The sequence below is a fragment of the Artemia sp. Qi Xiang Cuo genome, chromosome 12 (genome assembly GCF_049724085.1).
Source record: "Artemia sp. Qi Xiang Cuo chromosome 12, ASM4972408v1, whole genome shotgun sequence".
Classification (NCBI taxonomy): domain Eukaryota; kingdom Metazoa; phylum Arthropoda; class Branchiopoda; order Anostraca; family Artemiidae; genus Artemia; species Artemia sp. Qi Xiang Cuo.
Genome location: NC_142805.1, coordinates 9605915 through 9616256, shown reverse-complemented (window position 1 = coordinate 9616256; position 10342 = coordinate 9605915).

Here is a 10342-nt window from a genome sequence, read left to right as displayed (position 1 = left end):
AAAAAAGTAAATGACACCATTAAAGAAAAAATTAAAAAAAATAAAATTAAATTATCTACCAAGCATGCAACTATAACAAATCAATAAATGAACAAAACCCAAAACAAACAGAAATTAAAATGAATAACAGGGTCAAACTCAAAACAAGCAGAATTAATATGACTGATGTTTTAAAACCCTATGCTTTCTAAAATTCAGAATATAATTAGTACTTTACTGAAAAAATTAAAATGAATTTAATGAAAAACAATGTGCAGTGTCAGTTTAATGTACATATGCTGATATTTATATCAATTTTTTATTTCTTAAAGCTATAAAAATGAAAACATTTAAATGAATTTTTTTCAGTAAAGTACAAATTATATTATCATGGGCAGCGCTATAGCTCTGCCTATGATAATAAATAGTTAAGTGAAGCTATCCATTTGATCCATCTTTTCCTTACCCACTATCACTCTTCATCCTCATTAATTTTTATTCAATGTAATTTATTCTTCTTAGCATTAATTTTCAAACTCATTTTTGCACCCGTAATTCTCAGAACCTAAAAACAATCGTTTATTTTGCTTAATTTTTCAACTAGAACAGTCAAATCATCAGCATAATTTTCATCTGGGACCTGTTTTACTTTCTCTTTTTGATTCTGTGCTCTGTTATAGCCTTTGCCATGCTCTTTTTACTCCCTTACATAAGATTAATCACTTCAACGTATTTATTTGGGCTATTTATCGATGTCTGGATACGAATTATATGACAAATATTTTATTTTAGTCTATTAATACTTTCCAAGACTGTTCAAGACATATATAGTTTTCAATAAAGTGCCAATGACCCAAAAGATTTAATACTTTTATATAGTTAGAGAAGGTGGCAGTATGCCAAACCCTTATTTGTAGTGATTTTTACTCATTTTAAGCTTGAATGGCATATTCAGTCTAAATTTTACTCTTTTTAAGATTTATTTATTTATCTATGGTAGTAACTGTTGTATGTTTGCTTGCTATGGTTGTTTATTTAATTTATATTCGTTCATGTTTTCATTTATTATTTAATAGTAATTTCTGGTCATGTTTAGTTTGAATTACTATATATTTTTAATTTTACTGATCTTGACTTTAATACTGCCTTTACTTCTCATTTAAAAAATTCTTTTTAATAATTTCATTTTTAAATTTAATTTTATTAAATAAAAAATAATAATTTAAAAGATTTATCTGGTATATCCTAAAAAGCTAGGACATTTGCTATAGCCCTTCTATCATTTAAAGCAAACCTCTACTCATAATATATAAAATTGAAGACTAAATGGGCTCGATAACTCAATAGCCTCTCAATTACTAATCTAAGAGTGAAATTTGGGTCGACACATCCTCTTCCGTCCCTAAAGTCCTTTTGTTCTTCTCTTAAATCCTTACCTACAGCTCTATCTACAAAGTTTTTTCTGTATTCAAATATTACAAAACAAACATAGTGTTTTTGGGTCTTTCCCGGCTACGAGTTCCTGGTGGTTGCCAGTGTAAAGCGGGTTTTGGGAGTCTATGGTTATCCATACGTAGGACGTTCTAAATATTGTCCACCTTCTGACTCTAATGATGTCGGTTATTAGAGGTTGTCGCGTCATTTCTCAGATGAACTGGTTTGTCACCTTCTGTGACCAGTGGATGTTCAATATTCTACGAAGACACGAGTTTTCAAAAGCCAGGATTCTTCTCTCTGATTCTTGATTCAGGTGCCATGTTACTGCTGCGTAGAGTAGTATTGGCATAACATTGCTGTTGAAAAGGCGTAGCTTCAGGCGCTGACAAAATCTCTGAGATCTCCATACTTGACGTAGTTTATTGAAGTTGCCATTTGCCTGTCCTATTCTGGTGAGTATTTCTTTCACTATCGAGCTGGTGTTCTCAATGGATACTTCCCAGATATATGAACTTGACAATTGTCCAACATTTTGGTCGCCACATTTAATGGACAGAGGAGAGTCACTAGTCACCATGTTTTGTTTTCTCAGAATTCACACGTAGGCCAAGATGGTTTGCCTTTACCGTGACCTTGTTAAGTAATTATTGAAGCTGCTTTTTGCTTGATTCAAGCACTGCTAAGTCGTCTGCGAAGTCAATATCAATGACCTAGACTTCGGGGCCTCATCTGATGCCTTCTGTCTCTTTGTTCCGCTATTATTACAAAACGTAATGGAGATAGAAAGCACCCCTGTTTTGCTCCTGAAAAAATCCGGAAGAAACGAGTTTGACCCTCTAGTTTCTTGACTTAACTTTCGCCATGCACATACATGGTGGTAATAATCGTCAATATTTCTTCAGAGATTCGGTAGTGGATCAGAATCTTCCATTGGATTTCACGATCTACGGAGTTGAAGGTCAATTTGAAATCCACAAAGATCATATAAATCTTTGAACACCACTCCCTGCTTTCTTCACTAAGAAGTCTAAGCATGGATATAAGGTCTAAGCATGGTCTCGGAAGTGATAATCAAGTTGTGTTCGGATCCTCTGTAGGATAGTATGTGAGAGGATCATCCCAGGCATTGGCAGAAAACTTATACCCTGCCAGTTGCCTGGCTCGGTAGCTTTTTCTTTTTTGAATATCATGATGAGTGTGCTGCGGTTCCAGTCTGATGGTACTTTGGCCAATGTCCAAATCCGAGTGAAGAGTAAAGACCAAATGGAGATACATGAGGATATTAATACCTTTATCATGTCTGAAGATATGCGGTCCAGTCTCGGAGATTTTCCGTTTTTCAGTTTCTTTGCTGCTTCTGGTATCTCACTGGCCGGAGGAGGGTCCGTGCTGATATTCCGGAAGAAGATGGGAATCTCATGAATGTCAGGGGGCTTTTTAGGACGGGTCTATTTTGTAAACTTTTGAAATGATTACCCCATAGTTCATTGACTGCACTCTGTTCTTTCACCAGCACCCCCGATGGATCGCTGACAGGACCGTCTCTGTTTGTCAGTCGTTTCCTTATGATATCATTTGTGATTCTGTAAGCAGTTCTTGAGTGTCCTGTTTTTGCTGCTTTTTCTGCCTCTATTGCTTTACGCTCTAGAAAGTTTTGCTTATCAGTATGCGCACTTTTCTTGACAATTTGCCAAGAGTTCTATACTGCTCGTTTTGGAAAACAAGACGATCAGGGACTTGTTGTTGGAGGACAGACACTCCCATCTTTTTTCTTTCATCTATTAGTTGCCAATTTTTCTCGGACAGCCCCCCTTTCCTTCTTTTCCCCAAATGTATATGATCGAAAATTTGAGATAGCCATTGTGCTAAAAATAATACAAATATTATATCTCAATGCCTTTGGGGTTGATAAAAACCCCTGGGGCAAGAGGTGTGAGTTAGGCCCGGGGCATATAGTTTTTTTTTGGAAAATATTGCCGTATAAACTTTAGAGGAAGCTTATTTGGTTGAATAATCGAATAATTCTGTTAAACATAGAGGTGTTCTATATGCATCACTTTGGTTTTTTAAACTACATCTTGGTCAAAATTTACTGAATTTTCTTTTCATATAATGTATAAACATTGTTGTCAAACTTCTTTTATGTCTCTTCTAATTATGTTTTTAGAAGTTAAAGATGCTTTACCAAGTGAAATTAGCTTCCCTTGGTATTTTTCTAGAAAAGCCCCAATAACAAGACGATTGGTTTAAATGACAGTTGAATCTTGCAGCCGATCAAACTTACGTGCCGACTAGCATCATTAATAGATCATAGGTCAACCATACCACCACAATTACCAACAGTATATTATAATGGAGATCAGAACGCACACCGATTAGCCTGGGATAGAATAGAAATTTCGAAGAAATTTTTTACGGTTCTGAGAAAAAAAGTCGAAACATACCCATTATCTTCTTTTCCAAGTACCTTACATTTGGTTCTGTTCAAGCAAAGCATTGGCAAAACCTCTCTTTTAGCTCCAAAAGCTGCTCAAGAATCATGAGCTAAGTTTTAGAAGCATTTTGTGGGATGAATTTTTATTGGCAAGGGTAATGTTCCACAGTGAGGAAGGGGGAAAATTTAAGGCCTTATTAGCAAATCTGTCGGAAATCAAATTTTTAAAGCTAGTTTTTCAAATGAAAGTAAGGACAAACATTAAAACTCAAAATGAACTAGAAATATTCCACATATAATAGATGTTGCCCATTCGTCTGCTCCTTAATCGTTAGATCTAGGCAGTTGATACATCGCAAAGGCTTAATATTCCAATTTAGCATCCTTTTTTTCTTTTCTTTTTTGTACTTTTTCTTCTTTTTTTTTTTTTTTATATAAGGATTTCAGAGGCGTGCTCATTTGTTTCCCATGAGGTAATCCGTATCATTTTCTTAGGAGAAAGTCTCCTTTAGTTCAATCATCTCCTCCTACAAAACAATTGTGCTCCTGGTAGGCCTGGTAATGATTCTTTAAATTTTTAATCCAAGCTAAGAATAATTTCGGCCTAACTTTTGTAGGGATGATAGAATCTGCGCCCCAAGCAAGATTCTTCATCGTTTTCTCAATTATAATTATATTTTCTGGTGTTGATTGCATACAGTCAAGTTGTTACATTAAAAGGGTACAGCCTTTATACACTATTTTTAGCACGTCAATACCATCTCATCCAACGACTCAGTGTGCGGTATTTTAAGGACTTTTTTTTCAAATGGAAGGGGAGGGGATAAAGGGGGAGATAGCCACTTGGCTCGAAATAGTCCAAACATTAGATAACAAAAACTTCGGGGTCGACACAACCCCCTAGAGCCCCGGATATCTGTGTTGAAGATATAAACAATGCCCAATGATTTCTATGTGACTTTCATGTCCAATGTTTCCGATCCTCTCTACAGGGACTTGAATCTACAATGACTTCGATTTTACTTCTTAAGAAGGAAGAGTGATTGGAAGGCAATTAGCAGCCCCACGCTCTCTTCTTCAAATGCATCCGACCAAAATTTTAAGTTAGCCACTTTGCTTGAAGTAGTCCAAACATTAGATAACAAAAACTTCGGGGTCGACACAACCCCTTAGAGCCCAGGACAAGTGTTGTAAACTAGGCTCTGGGGGCGCGTATAGGGTTTTCATGGGTGGTGTTGTCGTATGTCTTTGGACGAGGTGCATTAGATTAAAAATTGAAAGTTCTAGTTCCATTTTAAGAGTCTAAAGTTATCGGAGGGCAACTAGCTCTCCCACGCCCTTTTTCTCAAATTAATTAGATCAAAATTTTGAGATAGCCATTTTGTTTAAAATAATTCATGCATCATATAGCAATGTCTGGGGTTGATAAAGCCCCGTAAATCCCAGTGTCAAGAGTTGTCTGATATTCCCCAGGGGCATATATTGTTTTATGGAAGGGGTTGGTCGTATAAACCTTGGAGGTGGATTATTTGATTGGGAATTGAAATTTCTAGTTATCCATTTTAAGATTAAAAAATTATCAGTTGGCGCCCCCCCCCCCTTTGCCTTCTTTTCCCCAAATGTATATGATAGAAAATTTGAGATAGCCATTTTGCAAAAAATAGTACAAATATTATATCTCAATGCCTTTGGGGTTGATAAAAACCCCTGGGGCATGGGCAAGAGGTGTGAGTTAGGCCCGGGGCATATACGTTTTTTTTGGAAAATATTGCCGTATAAACTTTTGAGGAAGCTTATTTGGTTGAATAATCAAATAATTCTGTTAAAGATAGAGGTGTTCTATATGCATCACTTTGGTTTTTGGTACTACATCTTGATCAAAATTTACTGAATTTTCTTTTCATATAATGTATAAACATTGTTGTCAAACTTCTTTTATGTCTCTTCTAATTATGTTTTTAGAAGTTAAAAATGCTTTACCAAGTGAAATTAGCTTCCCTTGGTATTTTTCTAGAAAATCCCCAATAACAAGACGATTGGTTTAAATGACAGTTGAATCTTGTAGCCGATCAAACTTACGTGCCGACTAGCATCATTACCGGTAATAGATCATGGGTCAACCATATCTCCACAATTACTAATAGTATATTATAATGGAGATCAGAACTCATACCGATTATCCTGGGATAGAATAGAAATTTCCAAGGACATTGTTAATATCTTCAACACAGATATGCCGGGCTCTAGGGGGTTGTGTCGACCCTGAAGTTTTTGTTATCTAATGTTTAGACTATTTCGAGGCAAGTGGCTATCTCCCCCTTTATCCCCTCCTCTCCATTTGAAAAAAAGTCCTTAAAATACCACACACTCAGTCGTTGGATGAGATGGTATTGACTTGCTAAAAACAGTGTATAAAAGCTGTCCCCTTTTAATGTACCACCCCGACTCTATGCAATCAACACCAGAAGATATAATTATAATTGAGAAAATGATGAACAATCTTGCTTGGGGCGCAGATTCCATCATCCCTACAAAAGTTAGGCTGAAATTATTCTTGGCTTGGATTAAAAATTTAAAGAATAATTACCAGGCCTACCAGGAGCACAATTGTTTTGTAGGAGGAGATGATTGAACTAAAGGAGACTTTCTCCTAAGAAAATCTCTTTGTAGGATGAGAGTTCCTGAACTAAAAGGAGCCTAAAATGATAAGAGACTGGTGGTGGTGGAACGGGCCTTTAAAAAATTGGCTGCCTAATTAGGCAGCCTAATTTAACCTCATTAGGTTGGTATGTCTATTTTACATCAAAATAGCTGGGCTAAAGCCTTATAGGATATATGAGAAAATAAATTAATTAAATGACAAAAATCAATGACAATTCTTCGTTTGAAATTAAGTTAACATGAGGAATTAAGTCACCCCATAACGTTGAATTTACGTAATGGAAAATGACATGAAGAAAACCTTTGTTAACTAATCAAAAATCTCTCAATTTAAGTAAAATAATTTAAAAAAAATCCATAAATTTAATAGAAAAACTTCTTTAATGTATATGCAAGTTAATGCTCAATATTCATTTGTCTCTCTCATGGATCTAAATAAAAGTTTGAAGGAAATAAATTATGATGTCAGTTCATAACTTTGCTGCTAACTAATACTAGTACCAATACTATTAACAACTCCCTGTGGCACCAGGCCATCTTATGCCAAGTCAGCTATGCATGGTCTTCCTCTGAGCCAATTTATTTAAAGCCTCCCTTTTTAACCCCCCTTAAAGAAGCTCCCATTACTTGTCCGTCTTTCCTTGTGACATCTTCCCACCCCTATGGGTGACAACCTCCTTTCGTCTTGCCCCAGATGGTTGGGTGACAAGGACAATCTTTGAAAATCTCTTTCTTCGTCTCCGCGAAACGTGTCTTAGTCATTTCAACCTTTCTCTTATTATAGCCCTAGAAAGTGAAATAGAACCAAATTATCGCACAGCTTACACTTTGAGATACCGTCAGTAAGATTGGTACCGAAGATTGGTAGTTTCTCTAGAAAATATATAGCAGATTTCCTCTGTTCTTTGGAGTGCCCATTCTAGAGTCATTCTTGATAACTACCATCACTATGTTCAAAAATTATTTAGTATGTGTGACGGATTACAGGGGTAAAGCTAGGGTTGTGAATTTGTAGGGGGGATATAAACAATTTGCTTTTAAAAAAAATTGTCCAGTGTGCCAGCACACAACGCCATATAGGCTAAATTAAGGCACCAAAGATGCTCAAAGTTCCAAGTCTTCGGTACGTTTTGGATGTTTTGGAGGGGGGATAGGGGCTCCAACTCCCTGCACTGAGCTGAGACCATCAGGGGTTACCCCTCCTAAATGCCTAGCTCTGTGTGATAAAGTTATATAGATCTTATAGAAACAATCCTATTCTAATCAAACAGCCATTGTGTTTCAGGTTAGGTTTACCATTTTTCAATGTAGTACATTAGTACAGAAAAATCAAACACTTAAATATCAATCCATGCTATAAAAAGATCCTGAAAAGTTTTCACAAGTACAACAATATTTCTAAGAGGAACCATTTCAAATTTTCATTATGTTGTAGGTTCAGATTCAACTTTGAACCTACTAATTTCTGTTCGTTTTAAGTTTTAATGTCGCTCCTTACTTTCAGTTAAAAAAAAACTTGTTTTTTTTATTTAATACTATATATAGATTAGCAGTGTCAGTTTACGCATGAAAGTAGGACACCAGACCATGTTGACAAATTTCAGTTCTTAGGTTGTAGGCTATCGTCAGATGGGAAATGGAAGAAACATCTTAAGATGCTAGAAAGTAAGGGAAATAGACTACTAGGAATGTTAAGTAAAAGTAGTATTAAGGAAATGTGGGATGTAGGATTAATAAAGTATATTTCTAATGCTAGGGTTAGATCGGCTTTGCATTACGGGGCGGAGGTTTGGGGGTTTGGTAAGGGAGTAAATTTAGAAAGAATCCAGTTGAAGTTTTTTAAGCGTATGTTAGGCCTTTATAATAAGTTTAATGGGTTAGTGTTGGGAGAGGATCTAGGAATAAGGTATATGAGACATAGTAGGCTAATTAGTGTGGTTAAATATTGGGAAAGGGTGTCATCGTTAGAAGATAATAGGCTAGTTAAACAAATATTTGTAATGATGTTTCAGGATAGGAGGAAGGATTCGTGGCCAAATCAGGTGAATAATATATTAGACCATGCAGGGCTAGGTAATTGCTGGAATCAGGAAAAGGGTATAGGAGGGATGGTAGGAACCGTATCTAGGTTAGTTGCTAGAGTCTCAGGAAGTTCATATTTGGCAAGCTGAGAAGGCCAACTTGCCGTCCCTTGAGACGGCGACGCCCCAACGCCTCTTAACTTGAAAAATTAAATGAAAAATTAGTTGATTTGCTTCGGTTTTTAACAACATTTTTCGGCAATTATCTAAATAAATAGCAGGAGGGATGGTAGGCTAGGCTAGAGTCTCAGGAAGTTCATATTTGGCAAGCTGAGAAGGCCACCTTGCCGTCCCTTGAGACGGCGACGCCCCAACGCCTCATAACTTGAAAAATTAAATGAAAAATTAGTTGATTTACTTCGGTTTTTAACAACATTTTTCGGCAAGTATCTAAATAAATAGCAGCAGGTCTGCTGAAAGACTGAAATAACCTTTATTTTATATATCTTTTTTGTAGACGGACGGAGGAAATAGCAAGTGTTAGCAAAATACGCATTAAACAATAACAATAGCATATAACCTTTATATTCATTTTACACCGAAGGAGATATAGAACCCCTTCACCTCTTTCTTTCGAGATTATGGTTCATTACAGGTAGCCAAAAATGATTGATTTTTATGAAATTGTGGTTGCAATGTTAGTTTTTAGTCCCATGATCTTTGGATGATCGGACCAGCAGAGCTGTTTGTCATTTATTAGCTCAGAGTAAAAAACAAAAAAATAGTTTCTAAATTTTTTTTTGGGTCGGGGGGGGGGGAAACCACAGTGGATCGACAAGGGAAAAAAATTAAAAACAAAAATAAAATATTTTGATTAGATAACCGATAACCAATTTTCAGTGATCGGGGTATAAGCCAAGGGTACGAATTCAGGAAAATACAGGGAGGAAGCAAGGATTTTGTTCTATTCTCTGCATAAAGATGCAAAAAGGCATTTCTTAAATTTTCAAGGATAACCTTCGCTTGAGAAAAAACAAAACATCAATCTAAAGATATTTTTCCACATCAAGGGGGTAATTTTACCCCCTTCCTATAGGTGCGCCTGTATAGAACATGGTAAATAAACAAAACAATTGTTAATAACAATGATAAACAGTATTATAATTCTAGTGATTTCTGGTTAATGATATAGTGATTTATCTGCTGGTTTAGTGATTCTTTTTCAAGAATCTAGTAAAAGTTTTATCACCGGGTGGTAACCCTGGAAAGAAATGGCTGACCGAAGTACTCAGCTTCAAGATTACATAAATAACGTAGATTTTTTAGACTGAGGGATTTTTAGAGAATGTGTGAAAGTTAATTGAAATTAAAGGTTATAAATTGGATTCATTGAAAAAGGGCATTAATATTTAGAAGGCCACACCAATTGACATGAATTGCTCAATAAGTCACACACAAAAATGACTTGTATTGCTTTTAAAGTTATGAATCTTGAGTTATAATTGGCCGGTGACGCCCAATCCCCTCCTCAATGCCTCGCTATTTACGCTAAAGTTTTTTATTGTTTTAAAAAATAGAGTTGTGAGACAGAGTCGAACTTTAGCGTAAAGAGCGAGGCGTTGAGGTCGCCTCGCTCTTTACAGCCCCTTTCATATACGGAATAATTTCTTTTCGTTTTAAGTTTTAATGTCGCTCCTTATTTTCAGTTAAAAAATACTTGTTTTTTTTATTTAATTCTACCGGGAGCTTTGTTTTCAGAGATTGTAAATTGTAATGTTTTTCTTTTCCAATTTATATTAAATGTTCTATG